The sequence below is a fragment of the Monomorium pharaonis genome, chromosome 8, assembly GCF_013373865.1.
Source record: "Monomorium pharaonis isolate MP-MQ-018 chromosome 8, ASM1337386v2, whole genome shotgun sequence".
Lineage (NCBI taxonomy): Eukaryota > Metazoa > Arthropoda > Insecta > Hymenoptera > Formicidae > Monomorium > Monomorium pharaonis.
The window spans coordinates 9620953-9640453 of NC_050474.1; the positions used below are offsets into that span (position 1 = coordinate 9620953).

Sequence of the window (19501 nt, forward strand, 5' to 3'; positions counted from 1 at the left end):
AATACTATACGCGCCCTCATTTGCGGTCCGTCGAATTGCGGTAAAATCAACGTTCTGATAAATCTGTTGGAATGTACATTTCGAAAACCTGTACGTGTACTCGAAATCGCTACAACAGCCGAAATATCGGTATCTGGAGAATTTGTTGTCGTCGATGGACGAGATCGGTTACTTTACTTTCTCCAATAACAGTGACGTCATTCCACCGAGCGAGGCGCGTCCAAACTCGATTTTCGTCTTCGATGACGTTGCGTGCGATAAACAGGATGTCGTGAGAGAATATTTTTTAACGGGTAGACACTCGAACGTCGACTGCTTTTATCTCTGTCAGTCGTACGTGAAAATACCTAAACATCTTATACGCGACAACGCCAACCTGCTGATCCTGTTTAAGCAGCACAGTACCAACTTGAAACACGTGTACAACGATCACGTAAACACCGACATGTCGTATGATGATTTTAGTGAATTATGTCGCGATTGTTGGCAGCGTGATTATGAATTTTTGATGATAGACGAGGACAGTGCACTTGCTAACGGGCGATACAGAAGAGGATTTAACGAGTTTGCAATACCGCGGAACGGTTCGTCGTTATTAGATAGTCATCGAACGGTGCAGGATCGCTATCAAACGACTCGGGAACGATTGTCGGACGGTTATCGAACGGTTGTAAATCAAGTCAGAAATAGTTACGAACGATTGTCCGATCGATCGGTACCGGAAGACAAAAAACCACTGCTGAAAGACGATAGAAAACAGTGATAAAAGATAATTCAAACGTGAAACGAACGGCGGGAAAAAAAGTGTTGTTGTGGACCTTAACCACATCGCCGACGGCAACGGAACGCCACTGTATCCACTGCCAGCGTCCTTCCCTCAACACCTCCACCTCCCTCATATTTATTTCATCGTCCGCTCTGTGCCTTTTAACGTCCTCGACTATCTCCTTCAAAGCGGACACGCTGAGAATAAAGATCAGTGGAAAGAATGGATACAGAACAGAAACGGAACAGAAAAAAACGGGAAAAGAACAGAAAAAACAGGAATGGAACAGGGAAAAAACAGAAACGGAATAGAAAAAATAGGAATGGAACGGGTACAGAACGGAAACGGAACGAAAAAAAAACAGGATCAGAACGGGAAAAGAATAGAAACGGAACAGAACGAAACAGAAAAATACAAGAACGGAACGGGTACAGAACGGAAGCGGAATAGAAAAAAACAGAATCAGAACGGGAAAAGAACAGAAACGGAACAAAACTAAACAGAAAAAAACGGGAACGGAACGGGTACAGAACGGAAACGGAATAAAAAAAACAGGAATGGAACGGGTACAGAACGGGTACGGAACAGAAAAGAACGGGAACAGAACAGGGAAAGAACAGAAACGGAACATAAAAAACAGGAAAAGAACAGAAACAGAACAGAAACGAAACAGAAAAAAACGGGAATAGAACAGACAAAGAACGGAAACGGAACAGAAAAAACAAGAAAGATCGGTATGCGATCCATGAAACCGCCAAAATCCAATATTAATTCCGAAAGGCGACGACTCGTCGAGGAACTGCATGCTCCAGCGAGAAGAAATTTTCAACGAAGACATGTCATAGTTCGAGGCTACGACGATCTATGGCAGGCTGATATCGTCGAGATGATTCCGTACTCACGTTTCAACAGAAGCTACCACTACATACTCACCGTCATCGATGTGTTGAGCAAGCACGCGTGGGCCGCTCCGCTCAAAAGCAAGGGTGGAAGTGAGACAGCTGATGCTATCGTCGAGATAATTCGAGAGAGCGCAAGATGCCCGAAAAATTTACAGACTGATAAGGGAAAAGAGTTTTACAATGCCGATGTGCAGAAAATATTGAAAAAACATGATATCAATCATTATTCCACGTACTCGATAATGAAGGCATCGGTCGTCGAACGGTTTAACCGTACGCTGAAAAACGACATGTGGAAGAAGTTTACATTCAACGGCAATTACAAATGGATTGACCTGTTACCGGATCTCGTGTCAAATTACAACTCTCGGAAACACCGAACGATCGATATGCGACCCGTCGACGTAACCCCTGCTGTGGCTGAAAGACTTTTGAATACGGTGTACAGCTCGATAAAGATTACTGGTCGAGCGAAATTTAAAGTCGGTGACTCTGTACGCGTGAGCAAATTTAAGACAGTCTTTGAAAAGGGTTACACACCGAATTGGACAACCGAGATATTTAAAATTATTAAAGTACAGCGTACCAATCTCGTAACTTATTTACTAGATTATCGCGGAACATCTATAGCTGGAGCGTTCTACGAGCACGAGTTGCATCGTGCGACTCACCCAGACGTGTATCTCGTAGAGAAAGTATTGCGCAGGAAGGGTGACAAGGTTTACGTCAAGTGGTTGGGATTCGATGAATCACATAATTCGTGGATTCACAAAGACTGTGTCATATAAGAATATTTTCTTTATTATAATTATATAAAAGTGTAATGTAAACTTATAAAAATAAAAATACAGTTTTTTATAATAAGTATATACGAGACTTCTTTATTACCTATCTATCCATTCATCATCCTTAATACATTTTCTTATTAATACGTATTATAAAATGTATAATGTAATCAACTTTAATTAATTGTTCTTAGTATTAATTTTTAATAGAAAATTAATATAAAAAAATGCATACCATAAAATACAAATTGCAATGGTATAAAAAGGCTCACAAAAATACATAAAATGTAATATATGTGTATAATATAAAATACATGAAGCGCTAAATGTAAAATTATAAAATAAGTATAAAATGTAAAAAATAAAAAATATAAACTATAAATTTTATGAAACGCTAGATGTAAAATTAACAAATATATGTAAAATATAAAATACATGGAATGTAAATTACAAGTACATCAGGCGCAAAATATATATAAATATATATTATAGGGGTATCCGATAATGTCCCCACGGTAACGTTTCGATCGAATCGGGTACGAGATATCTCTTGTCGTCGTACGGACTTTGAGCAATTTTTGTTTCGGACACCGTGTATACTTCGTGTAACTTGGATCGTATACACGACTGTCATCTCGATCTCATCTCTCAAACAGCGGGTGTAATCTTCGATCGTTATGGCTCGCGCTATTACGTTATTCTTGACACCTTTTGCTTTTTTGGTGTCTTTTTTTCCATCCACCTTCAACGCGTACATTTTTGCTCTAAGTCTGACGAACTCGGTCATTATCGCACCATTGTTCTCGTCTTTCATTAGACATGGTATTTTTTTATTTTTGAGAGGTATACCGTACGCGTTGTCGACCGGATAATCGCTCGTGTCGAACCTAGCAATATCACGTTTCATCGTCTCATAAACATCATCGCACTCGACGTAGTATACAAGACTGTCTGTATTGGTGTACATGACTTTACATTTGTCGCGATACAAAGGTACCATATACTCGTGATGAAATTCGTATAGACACGTCTTGGAAATATCTAAAATGCACATGCCTACGTAAATCGGTTTGTTGAATTTCACCTTGAGTTTTTTTAATTCGATGGCAATAAAATTCTCTGAAAAAATGATACGACTATGAAAATTCGGTTTTGCGATCATTGCCTTCGCACGGTACTGACCCTTCCATTTCGTCAATAATTTAACGTGATTACGCACATTCTCCATGGTTTTCCCGAGTACCGTAAGTTTTTTTCAAAATTATTTTTGGCGCGAGTTCGGAATTGCGTGTTTAATTCTATATATTTACAGAGCCATGGAGATTGCGCGAATTTTAATACGCGGTGTATCTTCGCGATACAAAGACCGTGACGCGTACACTGCTGTAGGTTTCGGTAATGTATAATGTAACGTTCTTTATCATAGAGCGTGGCGAGAAGTTTACATTCTCGCTTGTCGGGCGGTTTATCGCGCGTCGGGCAGAAAGGTAGGTCAGTGTGCCGATCGTGAAGGTCTCGAGGATACTCGAGATCGACCTCGAGAATGTATCCCGTGGGTGAATCCGGAGCGATAGCGTTCAAGTCGAAATTTGAAACGTCCTCGACCCATTGAAATTCAGTGTAGAGTAACGGCTGACACATCGCCCAGCCATACAAATTATTAACGTCAAAGTACATAAGGTACGACGATGGTTTCGATGGGTCATAGGTCTGCATGTACTTGTTGTTAGTCTGTGTGTATCTGCCCGAACATTGACTCAAACCACCGCGTATACCGCGTTCGATAAACATTACCATGTCTATGTCCGTAAGCAATTCAAAAGTAATATCGGTATATTTTAACATAGCGTCCTACGTGTATCCGGGGAGAATGTAATAATGCGCGGGATTGAGACCGTAACTTTTTAAACATTTATCGCGGAAATTTTCAAAAATGTCGGCTAACAACAAGACATCCGTTTTCAAATATAGATCACTGTATTCACCCAATGTTCGAATTGAGAACCGATGCCAGACGTTGACGACGTGTGCGTAATCGCTCTCGGATACTGTCGAAGGTCAGAGAACTGAGATAAAAGGATTCGAGTGGCGGTAAACATGTGTTTTCCAACTTTTCGACGCGATCAACGTACTCGTATGGAAATGAGTGAGGCCCGATTGCGCACATAAGCAATTGGACACAGTAGTATTTCCTGATTGGACACAGACCCGATTGGACACGGACCCGATTGGACACAGACTCGATTGGACACAGACCCGATTGGACACGGACTCGATTGGACACAGTCTCGATTGCACACCGTCCCGATCGGACACAGTCCCGATTGGACACAGACCCAATTGCACACGGACCTAATTGCACACCGACCGACATAATACGCTATGCTAGATACCTTGTTGGTAGACATATGTCGTCGATTCCGTGTCAGGTTGCATCTTCTGCAGCACACATTCGAGATCGGCGTATACGACGAAGGGCACTCGTTTCTTGTTGTGTAAGTTGCGGAAGCTCAGCCACTTATCCTTTTCATCTGGTAGTTCGACAGCACAGTCATTCAACTTTTGGCAGTCCACATTGTGCGATTGTAACTTTTCATCGGAACTGAAGTAATGTAGACATCTGTAAATAACAAAGAAAAAATATATTTTTATTGTTATTTGAAACAATTTATAAACACATTCATGAAGAAATATTACTTACCGATCGCAAATGTATTTCTTGCATACATGTTTGCTCAATTGCGATCCCACCAGGCGGGACAGATTTTTGATCCATGTGAAGTGACCCACGTTGTCATCCCCTGGATCTTGCACGTACAAAAAATTGACATGCTTCTCTCTCTTGTTATCCGTAAGTCGTAGTGGAAAAAATTTATCCTCTTCGATCCCGTACACGTTGACCGACACGTCGTTGAGTCAAATTTCCCAATGTCTTTTAATGTAACGGGAAATTTGATGTCGTCAAACTTTAAGACCGTCGTATAATGAGGGTACAATGACATTCTATCACTATGTTTCTCTGTGGGATATAGAGCGGCGACCACTGACCATGCAAAGCATGCATTGTCCTTCGATTTTACGTTCACAATTGTTTTTTTCAACATTATTTCTTGCGGCAATGTAACGTAACATCCCGCGTGTAAAGGATTATACTTGTTCACGTTTACAGTTAAATTGAGAATTCGTGAAAGCGCTCACCTGCTATCGCGTTCTTGAAACTCTTCAAGCGACGCTAACGTGGGCTCGATGACACACCGCTCGTACCATTCGTTTAAATTTGACGTTTGAAAAAGTTCACAATTTTTTGTGGTGATACCCTTATTAGCGCTTTTTTCACCAGTCACAAATACACCGTTGAACGCGGTGTTCACTTTTACACAGTTGTGTCTTTGTAGAGCGTCTCGCACACTCTCGAACACTATACCACCAGCGTCTTCGAGAAATTGTTGCGGCTCGATGTAGTTAGTATTGATAACCGCACCGGTCAGAACGCGATTCTCAAACGCGGTATCTATTTTGCGCCACACGAGTCTTTCCGCGTTATCACTCGCGTAATCACCGCCGACGTGCACGAAACGTTTTTGTAATCTTGTCTTTTCACCCTCGAGTCGCGCGATTCTCGCCACCAACGATTGTTTATATCCGACGGCGAGCCGAGGACGCTTGACGGCTATGTTCCTCGAGCCGTTGTATACACTCATCACATCGCTGCAACCACGTAAAACACTCGCCCAAAGTAGCGACTCTGTTTGCTTGCTCCAAGAGCGTTCCTCTAAATCAAATTGTTTCATGTTTTAGCGTCTTTTCGCACTTTTTAAATTACGTTACATTCTTCAACGGAGCACTTGCACGTGACACGTCTACATAATTTGCAGTGTCGCACCGAATCTTGCACTTCATAGGCCGGAATTCATGGTCGAATCTTATTCAAGTTCCAGCTTAAGCACGATCTTGAGACGTCAATGCTGTTATTTCATTGGTTAAGTAAGTCTCAAGTCGGCTCGAAGCTAGACTTAAGACAATGCTTGAACTTAAGATCGGTCTATGAATCCCGTCCATAGTGCATTTTCTTGCATTCTTTTTCACGCAGAATGAAAACACACGCTCTCATCATATGGTCAAAATTATTATTATTCTCATCGTCTTTATAATCATAACAATTGCATGCATTAAAAAAATCCTTGTACATGTGCAGCATATTTATTATTTTAGGATTTTTTAAGAACACTAACCATATTATTTATCAACAATTTGATACACCTTCCAGTACCAGCAGGAATTTTAATGTACATAGTATTGTATGTACATAGTATCTTTTTAGCGATTTTATCATTCGGACACTGATTCAATATCATGGTATATATTTGCTGTCTCACGTGATAAGGCCAGGGATAAATAGATTCATTCTTTATACACACTCTATGTATCGCGTTCAAGCGTTCCACGTATACCAAGTTCTCGATCGCGTATAAATTGCACTGATGATATTCGTTTATTGTTAAGAACATATTTGATATCTTCAATGTCCTCCTCATCCATGTTGTACGATTATGTATTTAAAGTCTTTACAAGCCGCACACTGGGCACATGTTGCGCAGAATTATCACGTACATGGATTGACGGCAATTCGAGCAAGCCCGATGATCCAAATTTTCTAGACGATCCGTTTGATACTCCCTAACAGCACTCATCCCTTCTCTAATGTCCCACATGTCAATCATACACTCGGCACAAAGAGCTAGAGCACTACCCGTAGAATAAAAGAAAAATATCACGCAATGTTCGGAACGTTCGTTTAATTTGAGAAAATCTTCGTGTGAAACAAATTTTTCCACGCGATCGACAAAGTCAATGGAATAGCTCGTAGAATCACTAACATTGGATACTAAGCTGTCTTCATCATCCTCATAGGAATTTTCGAAATCATCAACTACCATGTCTTCATCGTTGGAGTTTTCGTAATCACTGCCTGCGATATCAATATCTTTTTTATCGTCCGCGATATTCACAATTTTTATATCGTCCGCGATATTCACAATTTCGATATCGTCCGCGATATCCACAATTTCTGTATCGTCTACAATATCCACAATTTTTTCATCGTCCGCGATATTCACAATTTCCATATTGTCCGCAATATCTATAATGTCCACTTCATTTAACTGATTAGCTATTCTTCAAGTTATAATTCACGATACTTGGGAATTAATTCACTTTGATTCGCTCGGGTTGGAGACTTCACGCTTACTGTGGCACCGTGCTCTTCCGGACCAATTATATTTCACTCTTAGCCCTTTGTCTCATGCATTTGTTTATAGTTATGCATAGCTTGCCGCTTAGAACTGCCGGGCGATAAATGTCGATCAAATGTTTAGATATTTTAACTGCCGGTGCTTACTACCGATTCATTATCTAGAAATTTAAGCTGCCGACGGTTCGGCGCTCCGTGCGATAAACATTCGCTAATTTGTTTATAACGAGCCGCTATCTCTAACAAGAGCGCTAAGCAGGGAGATAACGCCGCGACAGGAAGAAACGTGTCGAATTATTAGCTGCCGACGGTTCGGCGTTCCTTGTCGCGATAAAAAATTTGTTTATAACAAGCCGCTACCGGATATGGTCAGCGATTTTTGTTTATAGCTATTCCAAGAGCTGTCGAATAAATTTATCAGCTGCCGACGATTCGGCGCTCCGTACGATAAATATTCTTAGAAATTTGTTTATATTAGGTTGCAACTCGCTTATTATGTTACTTAGAAATGTTTATACTGATAAGCGACAGAAAGACCCATACCCATACATAAAAATTGTTTATACCTAATTACTACTCCTAGCTGCAGGGCCTAATTGTTTATATCACGTTGCAACTCGCATATTATTTTACTTAGAAATGTTTATACTGATAAACGGTGACCGGCAAGTAATTATTTATTTCTGGTTACAACTGACTTGTAGTTTACATAAAAGTTTATACTGATAAACGGCTACCGACTGGTATTTGTTTATATCAAGTTACAACTGACTTGTAGTTTACATAAATGTTTATACTGATAAGCGGCGATCGACTGGTATTTGTTTATATCAGGTTACAACTAGCATGTTGTTTACATAAATGTTTATACTGATAAGCGGCGGCACCCGTTTGTGTGACGTCACTCCTCTCCCCCCGCGTGACGTCATACTCTCCCCCTCTCCCCCGCGTGACGTCATACTCCTCTCCCCAAATACCCCCCGCCCCTCACCCCCCCTGAGATCCCAAGGATCAGAACCACCTTCTTATTCCTACTCTATTCCCAGCTAACCATTTGCTGCCAAATTGTCAGCAGACTGCTAAAAATTTCTTGCGGAATCAGGCTGCCATGGCCTACTGTATCCTCCAGTGCGCTCCAATTGCAAGCAAAAATTGTTATCAAATCCTGATATCAAATTGGGTGCAACACCAGAGCAGACCTGTCACTAGCAATACAATGACAAATTCACGCAGTAAATTGAGAACAGATGTTGCAACGTAAACTCACAGCAGATTTGCGCCAAATATGCAACAGATCTGTATTCATTAATGACGACAGATTGGCGACAGATTTGTCGAATCTTTTCATTTCTTCTTTCATCACAGTTATAATTTTATTTGAGAATCGATGTAAACAATCTCCTGGGAAAATTTATTAATTCAGAAGTAGGAACAGATTAAATAATTTATCCAACCCTCTCTTTAGCATCTAATATTTCCTATAGGGGGGCCTCAATTGACCTATCTATTTTCTCCCTTTATATCGCAGGTGTATCATCTATTCTAGGTGCAATTAATTTCATTAAATTTCTTTGTAGTTAAATCTCACTCCAAAAAAATGAAAATACTACCAGTTCTATATATATTATTATTCATAAAAGTATAATGTGGCGGTCCTCCGCCACATCGGACTCCTGCGCAGGCACAGCGAAGGAAGATAATTTTTGCTTACCTGAGTCGCGCTGCGAGTGGTCTTTATGTAGCGAGTTGACTGCATTTTACTCCCGAGAAAGTAAGCCGCCTATCGACGGTGCCGCACTTTTTATTGCCAATTTGACATTTCGACAGATCTGCTGCATTTCTGGTATCAATCTGTCGCGTACTTTGACACACAAATGTTGTTGCATTTCTACAGGCAATTTGCTGACATTGTTTGCACTTTGGTGTTTGTCGTCAATCTGTTATCAGTACTTTCAATAAATCTGCTTGCAGTTCATTATTATTTTGTCATGTATTCTGATGACAGACGTTGCTAAATATTTACTGAATATCTGCTAATAGTGTTTGCAATGACAAGATATGTTTCTCATTTGTCGCCTTTTTGGCAACAGAATCTGTTGCCAACATTTGTTATAGCAAAAATGGTTATAGGGGTTGTTAAATAATAAACTATCTTGTAATGTTACAATGTACTATTTTTGTATCTTTGCCCTTTTCCATATCCTACCGCGCGCTAATAATATTTAAAATGGGAATATAATTGAGGACAGTTGATTGGTTCCGCCATATTGTTTCACAGCCAATGAAAACATATACAGAATTGTCGCGTCTCTTAGGACGGAATTTATAGACCGATCTCAAGTTCAAGAATTGTCTTAAGTCTAACTTCGAGCCGATTTGAGACTTACTTAACCAATGAAATAACAGCATTGACGTCTCAAGATCGTGCTTAAGATAGGTCTTAAATAAAATTCGACTATGAATACCGACCTTAGTAAAAGGTCTCTAAGGCCCGTATTCATAGTCGAGACTTATTTCTAAGACCGTCTTAAGTTCGGTCTTAAGATGCCCTCTAGTTTCATAGTCGACGAATAAGCAAAGACTTGAGCAAAATCTCAAGTCGTGACTTGACCAAGACGATCTTATTTCAAAACGCCTAAATGTGTTTCATAAATGTATTTTATTTGACATAAGCATAGACTTAAGATAATCTTATTTGTTATGTATTCATAGTCATTTAAGATCACCTTATTTGACATATATAGTATATTGCCAAATAAGATGATCTTCACCAACCCAATCAGCAAGCAATATTTTTTAAATGTTTTTCAAATATTTATTTTTAATTATTTTTACATTATTAATGTTTATTGTACAAATAATATTTATTTAATATTTATTTTATATAAATTATTTATTTTAAATAACGATTTAGAAAAAATATTTATGAAATGTTTATTTAACGTTTATTTAATATTTAAAAATAATTAATTTTTTATTAAAAATAATAGTTTAAGAAAATTATTTACGCAATATTTATTTAATGTTTATTTAATATTTATTTTATATTAAAAAAAATATTTAAAATAAAACTTAAAAAAATATTAATTTAATATTTATATTTCAAACATTAATTATTCAAAATAATGTGATTTAGGACAAATATTTATATAATATTTAATTAATATTTATTAAATATATTGACTTTACATTTTAATAATTCGTTTAAAATAATATTTACGTAACATTATTTATTTAATGTTTATGTAATATTTATTTCATCTTTAAAGTAATATTTAAAGTATATAATACTTTAAAAATATTTTTTTAATATTAATATAATATTTATGTTACAATGATTAATTATTTGAAATAATAATTTAAGATAAATATTTATATAATGTTTAATTTATATTTATTTAATATTAATTTAACAACTTAATAAATCGTTTAAAATAATATTTATATAACATTTATTTAACGTTTATGTTATTTATTTACTTTATCTTTAAAAAATATTTAAAATAATATTTTATATTTATTTATCTAATATTGATTTAATATTTAAGTTACAATAATTATAATAATTTAAGATAAATATTTATATAACATTTAATTAATGTTTATTTATTATTAATTAGGACTTCCGTTTCCGGTGTCGTAGAGAGTGACAGGTGTGTGTGTAGCGTATGAAAGAGTGAGTGAGTAAGGTGGTTAAGAAGCAGAGAATAATTGCGAGAGGGATGGTAGTGAGAGAAGGTACGTTGGGAAGAATAGGGGAGGAAGAGGAGGAGCCGGGAAAATAGTAATTAGCTAATTAGAGATCGAAAGAGAATCGAGTAGGCAGAGTAGAGAACATAGAGAAAGTAAAGGATATAGAGAGGCAAGCGAAGGAGAGTAGCGAGTAGGAGGGAGACACGAGTGGCGCGAGTGGACGGGCGGAGAGTTAGAGAGGCGGGCGAGTGAGTTCGTAGAGAGCGGTATAGAAAGAAGTTAGGAGAACAATAAGGAGGATATGGCGGAAATCGAAAATAGAGAGGAGGAGGGATTAGGAGGAGAGGAACAAGTGGGGGAAGAGGGAGAAAAGGGGGGAGGGTTGAAAAACAAGGGAGAAGTAGCGAAAAAGAAGGGGAGGCCAACGAATTTAGAAAGGCTAACTAGGGAAAGAACAAGAAGCATGAATAGCATAGAGGAAATGTTGACAAGGGGAAAAAGGAAGGAACGAGAGCAGGATGAGGAGGGGATGGATTTGATGGAGGAGGAGGAGATACTTAAAAGAAGCAGGATAGGAAAGGGGTCACCGGAGATAAATGAGTGTAGAGGGGGCAATATGGGTAAAATATTAGAGGAATTAGGAAAGTTGGGAAAGAAAATGGATGAAGGAAAGGAGGAGCTGAAAAAACAGATAGTAGAATTAAAAAATAGGTGGGAAGAGGAGAGAAGAGAAATGAGGGATAGGATAGAGTTGATGGAAAAAAGAATAGAAGACTTAGAGGAGAAATTGGAGAAGGGTGGGGATAAAAGGGGGGAATTTTTAAAAGAAGAGAGGAGGAAGGAAGGAAAGGAGAGGGAAGGGGGGATAACAAGAAGAATGAGAGAATTCGAAAAAAGATTAGACAAAAGGGAGAGGGAAACAAGGAGAAATAATATAATAGTCAAAGGAATTAAGATAGGAGAAGGAAAGGTGGAGGAGACAATAAAAGCATTATGGGGGGAAATGGGTATAGAAGAGAACCTAAGGGAGGTAAGGAGAGTAGGGGGGGGTAGATAGAGAGGGGAGAGGGATGATGTTAGTAAAGTTAGGAAGCTTAGAGAGTAAGAAGAGGGTGATGGAGGCAAAGAAGAGATTAAAAGGGAGAAGGAAGAGGATAGATGACGATTTAACGAGAGAAGAGAGGAGAGCGAGATGGAAAATAGAAAGGGAAGCAGATAAAGAGAGGGAAAAAGGGAAGAGAGTTAATGTAGGATATATGAGGATGTGGGTAGATGGAAAAATAAAGATGTGGGATGAGATAGGAAATGTGGTTTGGAGATAAAGAAAACGAGTAAGGAGAGGCAGTAAGAGAGGGGGGGAAGGGGAAGGAAGGGAGGGGGAGGGGAGAAAGGAAAGGGGGAGGGAGCAGGGAGGAGGGGAATATAAAGTAGGATTTTGGAACGTAACAGGGTTAGGGAATAAGGACAAAGACTTCTGGGAAGGTTTGAAGGATTGGGATGTAATAGTAATGAGTGAGACATGGGTGGATAAGGGAGGATGGGAAAAAGTGAAGGAAAGGTTACCGAAGGGTTACGCGTGGGAGGCACAGTGGGCGAGTAGAGAAAAATTAAGGGGGAGGGCAAAAGGGGGGATGGTGATAGGAATAAGGAAGGGGATAAAGATAGATAGAAGCGGACAGGGGGGGGGAGATAGAGGGGGTGTTGGTAAGGAAAGTGTGTTTAGGAGATGAATGGTGGAGGGTGATAGGAGTATATGTAAATAAAGACCTAGAAGCTAAAATGGAGTCGTTGAAGGGGTGGATGGAGGGAAGAGAGGAGGGAGTGAGGTTGATTATAGGAGGAGATTTTAATGTAAGGACGGGTAGAGAGGGGGGAAGATATATGGAAGGAGAGGGGAAGAGAGAATCGAAAGATGCTATGGTGAATAGTGAAGGGAGGAAGTTCTGTAGGTTTATAGGAGAGATGGGATACGCGATTATAAATGAGGATGTGAAAAGGGATGAGAGAGGGGAATGGACGCATGTGGGATGGAAAGGAGGATCGGTAATTGATTACGTGATCGGGAACGAGGAAATGAGAGAAAGGTTGATTAAAATGGAAGTGGAGGATAAAATAGATTCTGATCATCAGCCAATGTCGGTATGGTTAAAAGGAAAGAGGAGGAGGAGGAGGAATAGAGAAGGACAAGATAGAGGGAGAAAGAAAGTAGTATGGACGGAGGAAGGGAGGAAAATTTTTGCGGAGAAGTTTGGGGATATAAATTCGGGGGACATAGAGGTGGAGGAAGAATGGGGAAGGATAAAAATAAAGATAGAGGAGGCTATGGAGAGCATGGAAAAGAAAGGGGTTGGGGCGGGGGGAGGAAGGGATGGTGGGATGAGGAATGTAGAGAGGGTAAGAGGAGAGTGAGAAGGGAACTGAGGAGGTGGAAAAGAAAGGGAGGGGATGGGGAGGGGTATAGGAAGGAAAAGGGGAAATACAAGAGATTATGTAAGGAAAAGAAGGAGAGGGAGAGAGAGGAGTGGGAGAAGGAGGTAGGGAGGGCGAGGTCGGAGGAGCAGGTATGGAAAATAGTAAATAAAGAGAGGAAAAAGAGAGGGAGGGTGGATGAGTCAATAGAAATAGAAGAATGGGACGGCTACTTTAGAAAGCTGTTGGGAGGGGTGAAAGAGAGAGTAAGGATGGAATGGGTAGGAGAAAGGGTTGAGGACGAGGAGGAGGAAATAGGTAGGGAAGAGATAAGGAGGGTAGTGAAAAGTTTGAAGGATGGGAAAGCAACGGGAGAAGATGGGATACCGAATGAGGTGTGGAAATACGGAGGGGAAGAGCTGGAAACTAGTTTGTGGAGGTTATGTAATAGGGTATGGAAAGGAGAGGGTTGGCCAGAAGGGTGGAAAGAAGGGATAGTAGTATCTATAGTGAAAAAGGGGGAAGGGGTAAAAGTGGAAGAATATAGAGGAGTAACGTTAACGCAAACGGCATATAAGGTGTACACGGCAGTATTGGCAGAAAGGTTAAGGTTAGAGTTAGAAGAGAAGAGTATTTTGCCGCCGAGTCAAGCAGGGTTCAGAAGGGGATGGGGTACAGTGGATAATGTGTATGTCTTGAACTATCTGATAAACAGGCAAATAGAGAAGAAGGGGGGGAAACTGATTTTATTATTTGTAGACATGAAGGCGGCATTTAGACTCGGTAGATAGAGAGGTTTTGGTGACGGCAATGAGAAAGAGAGGAGTAAGAGAGGGGCTAGTCAAGAGATGTAGGGAGGTGTTAAAGGAGACAGGAAGCAGGGTGAAGGTAGGGAAAACGGGAGGGAAAAAGTTTTGGACAGAAAGGGGTTTAAGACAGGGATGCCCGTTGAGTCCGTGTCTTTTTACCTTACTTTTAGCGGATATAGATGAAGAATTGGAGAAAGGAGGATGGGGGAATTGAATTGGGGGGAAAGAAAGTATATTCGCTGGCGTACGCAGATGATATAGTGTTAATAGCGAAGAATGAAGAGGGAATGAAAGGGATGATGGGTAAATTGGAGAGTTATCTGGATAGGAAGAAGTTGGAAGTAAACACGGAGAAAACAAAGATTATGAGATGTAAAAGAGGTGGGGGAAGAAAGAAGAAGGTAAATTGGAGATGGAAAGGAAAGAAGATAGAGGAGGTAAATAGGTTTAAATACTTGGGGTACACGTTGTTGGCAAATGGAAAACAGGATGGACATGTAGAAGAAAGAGTAAAAAAGGGTTCAGCGATTTTAGGACAGATCTGGGGGATAGGGAAAAGGAGGTTTGGAAGAGATTGGGGAAGAAGACTATGGTTATTTGATAGGTTGGTGTGGTCAGTGGTAAGTTATGGAGTAGAGATATGGGGATGGAAGATGAGAATAGGGGTAGAAAGATTGCAGGAGAGATACTTGAGATGGATGTTAGGAGTAGAGAGAAGTGTACCAGGTTATATAGTAAGAGAAGAATTGCAAAGAGATAGATTGGAGGGAAGAGCGGGAATGAGACCATGGGGATATGAAAAGAAGTTAGAAGAGGGAGGAGGGGGAGAGTTGGCAAGGAGATGTTGGATGGAGATAAAGAAGAAAGCGAGGGAGGGCAAGGCAAAATCGGGGTGGGAAGAAGAAAGGAAAAATTTTTATAAAGAGAGGGGATGGGAGGTGGAGGAGGTGGAGAGGTTAAGGGAGAAAGGGAGGATGAGAGGAGAGGAGATGGTAAAGAGAGAGAGGGATAAACAAAGGAAGGAAAGATGGGAGGGAATTAAGGATTCAAAGTACAATAGGTGGTATTGGAGAGTAAAAGGGGAGGGGATTCCGGAATATTTAAAAAGGAATTGGGAGGAGAAAAGATGGCAGAGGGTGGCAAGGTATAGGTTAGGGGGAGTAATGAGGGGGGAAGGTATTGGGAGGAGGAGGAGAGGAGGACATGTAGGTTGTGTGATTGGGGAGAGGAGACGTGGGAGCATGTATGGGAGGAGTGTATAGATTGGGGGGTACAAAAAGGATGGCAGGAGGTTATGGAGGAAATATTGGGGGAGGAGGGGGAAGGAGAGTGGTGGATGGAAAGGTTAGATAGATTAAGGGAGGAGAGGAGGATAGAAGAGGAGGGAGGGGAAAAGGGAAGGGAAGAAAAGAAGGAAGAGTACATGTGGATGGGTGAATGTAAAAGAAATGGAATGAAAGAAGTGTACAGCGGAAGCGGAGGTCCAAGTGTGAATGGGAATGGAGGTATGAATGTTCTTTCTCTCTCTCAAGCGAGTGCAAGTGTGAATGTGAGTCAAGCGGCAAATGTTAGATTAAGTAAAGATAAAGAGAAAGCGAAGACTGATTGTAAGCGGAGCGGAGGTCTGCTTGTACCCCGCATGGGAAAGCAATAAACATTATTATTATTATTTATTATTAATTAATATTTTAATAAATTGTTTAAAATAATGTTTACGTAACATTTATTTAATGTTTATGTAATAATAATTTTGCATTTAAAAAGTTGTTTAAAATAATATTTTAAAAAATATTTAAATTATGGTTGGGAAGCTTCACTAATTATGTAGCGTAAATCAAGTGTAAAAAGGAAGTGAATCTATGTAATGAAAAAGTCACAAAAGCGTATAAATAAAACCTCTGAGGCACAGATTGAAACATTGAAACATAAAGAAAATGGAGATTAAGATAACATTGCACTTATTGAAACAATATGGCATATTAACAATACTCAAAAATTATAAGAAATGATATTTATTTTTTATTTTTTTATGAACAGAGCAAAAATAGATCTTTTCATATTTCAGATACTATTTCGCATATGTAAAAAATTGTAATACTTTATATTTATTCATAAAAATATAAGTTAACTATACATGTTTCATCCTTCTGACAACATCTATTGAAATAATGTATACCAAATATGTATGCGTTAACATAAAGTATTCATGGATCATCACGAAGCATTAGGATGCGTACGATCTTTGAAGTCAAGCAACGTTGGGAGTCGTTGTCACTTGGATGGGTGACCATTTTTTCAGGCGTAAAAATTAAATATGTTCTAACAGGTACTGTGGCTTGGCTGAAATATGTATAGTCTTCTCCCCATTACAAAATTATCGTAGAAATTTATTAGATTGATGACGTTACGTTGAATTTATAAAATTTTTTAATAATGCAATTAATTTTTTTGCTTTTGTTGTAAATATGTTTAGTAAATATTTAAAAAATCATTTATCAAATGTTAAAAAAACATTTTTTTAAATTTGAAAACAAATATTTATTAAATGTTAAAAAGATATTGTCAAAACATTAAAAAAAACATTTTTTTAATTTAAAAAAGGGAACTTATCTCATTATTTTTTACGTTTTTAGAAATGTTTTTTAAAATGTTTTTTAAATACTATTAAAAACATTTTTTTAATATTGTTTTGCTGATTGGGAAGTCGTGTCAGAAGGTGACTTAAGCAAAAAGTATAACGTATAAGTTGCGGTAAATAAACAGGTAATGTATATTACATAATTATATATATTACATATATTATAATATATATTACATTTATCATATAAATTAGATTTACAATTTTAAATAAAACAACATTTATAAAAAAAACAAAATTTATATAACAAAAAAATAAAATAAAACGAACAAAAAATATATAATAAAAATAAACATAAAATAAATCTTTATCAGTTTCATATTTTTATTATTTTACAGTCAACCCAATATCTAATAGTAAATGATATTAAAAGTATAAAAAAATTAGATGAACTTAATATGTCCCTTAAAGATTTATTAAAAGGAATACAACATCCTAATAAAAGAAAAACAAGGAGAATCATCACAAGTAAATTAAATTATTTAATGCATCTTTTAAAAATTTAAAAATATAACTATAAATATATTGATTTTAAATTTTAAAATAATAAAATTTAAAGTCAATACTTATATATTTAAAAAATGATTAAAATAAAATTAGCCACTTATATGATTATACTAAAATTTTATTTATAAATATTTTTAATCAATAAATGTGTGTCAATTAACCCTCAATCCCTCCCTATAGGTCGTTTTCGTCCTGCTTAAAACTACTATTGTTAATTTCTCGTACAACCGCGATGCTAGCGCCATCAAAGTGATACTAAAAAAACTTTGGGAGTGTTGTGGCCCTTGTTTGATAGAGGATCACGGGTAATGGGATCGCTGTCGTTACTCCTCGGATCAGGTTTCGTGAGAGTTAAAGCCAATTGTTAAATAACACGTTTACTATATCTTCTTACACTGAGTTACAATAATTCGTACAAATGGTATGTTGAATGACACAGATTCGTCGCTGTATGACACGCAAGTAAGCCTACTCGTTGTCTGTACCTTGGTGTTTATATACACCGTTTTTGGGCGTATGACCGGGGAAGGTACTTCCGCGGTCACTGGCCTTTGGACAGTGTATTTGCTTAGCCAGCAATTGCTGGCTACGCGGATTCCACTCCAAAATCAGATGATTTTGGGTGTTAAGTCTTGAGCAATCGGGTGCAGTACCCGGTGCGACGCCCGGTATGTAGGCCGGGCGATGTCCGCGCGCGAGGTGTCATTTGACACCTTCTGTCGCTTGCGACATTTCTTATGTGAGTGTGATGCACTCTCTCTCTTCTCCTTATTAGGAAGACAACGAGGGGGCTGAGTTGTCGGTTATGCCATGTTTTTTTTTTTTGTAAATTTCTGCGATGATCGCTATTAACTCTAGTTATAATTATACGGTGGATAGTACATACATCTGTTAGTGAGTGGGGTCGCTCGCACGGCGGTTTTCAAACGTCTCGTAGCTCACGTGGAGGTCCATGGCCTCCTAAATGGCGTCTTCGTCTTCGAGAAGCACGGCAAGGCACCTCCGGCAATCCCTTGCAGGCCGGACGTACATCAATGTTTTGTCACAGGAAACATTTGGTGACCGTTTCCCATGTCTCGTCGGTTACCAGCTGAATCCGGTACCCGTGAAAGGTCGGCTCTCACAGCTCGCACTGGGCTCTATGTGGCCGGTAGCACCATCGGCACCATCTCTGCCACGCAAATTCGGATTCCACCAGGCACCGCTCGGTTGGCTGCAGGCAAATGCTCCAGAAACCGCTCGTACCGTGCGGGGTAGTCCAATGGCCGCACCCCGTCGATGGGCTGGTTAGGCTCAACTTCCGTGGAAATCTTCATTGAGTTGATCTGGTGGTTAGCACAGTTGAGTATGACGGTGAGTAGAAAGGCTGGTTCCGTCTAGTTGCTGGTGTGCTCGTATTGGATAAGTGCTGGCGAGTTTTAGTAACGCGACTGTCTCGTGTTGGCTACGAGTGGTTGCGTCGCTCAATTATGCCGTGATTTTTATAATCTTGCCAAAAATTGTACTTAGTGGGGTAATAATCCCATTTTTGAACCATATATGGTCATTGCTAAGTCAGCTGTGCACCTTTTGGTGCGCGTGCCGTGACTTGCAATAGTCCGGCATTTCGCTGTAACGTGATCGTGTGTCACGTTTTGCTAACTCGAGACGTATGCATGTGCGGTTAATGCCATGCGCCCCTCTCCCGTAAGGAGAAAATTATTACATTTTATTATTTTATTCTTAGTATTGTTAGTAAATA

The 19501-nt window shown here is 39.0% G+C and overlaps 1 protein-coding gene across 1 annotated transcript in view; it reads right to left on the minus strand.

Annotated features, from left to right (window-relative positions):
* Positions 1-19501, minus strand: part of LOC105839903 (dynein assembly factor 5, axonemal) — a 169135-nt gene that overhangs the window by 60720 nt on the left and 88914 nt on the right. The gene's annotated exons all lie outside the window — the stretch shown is intronic.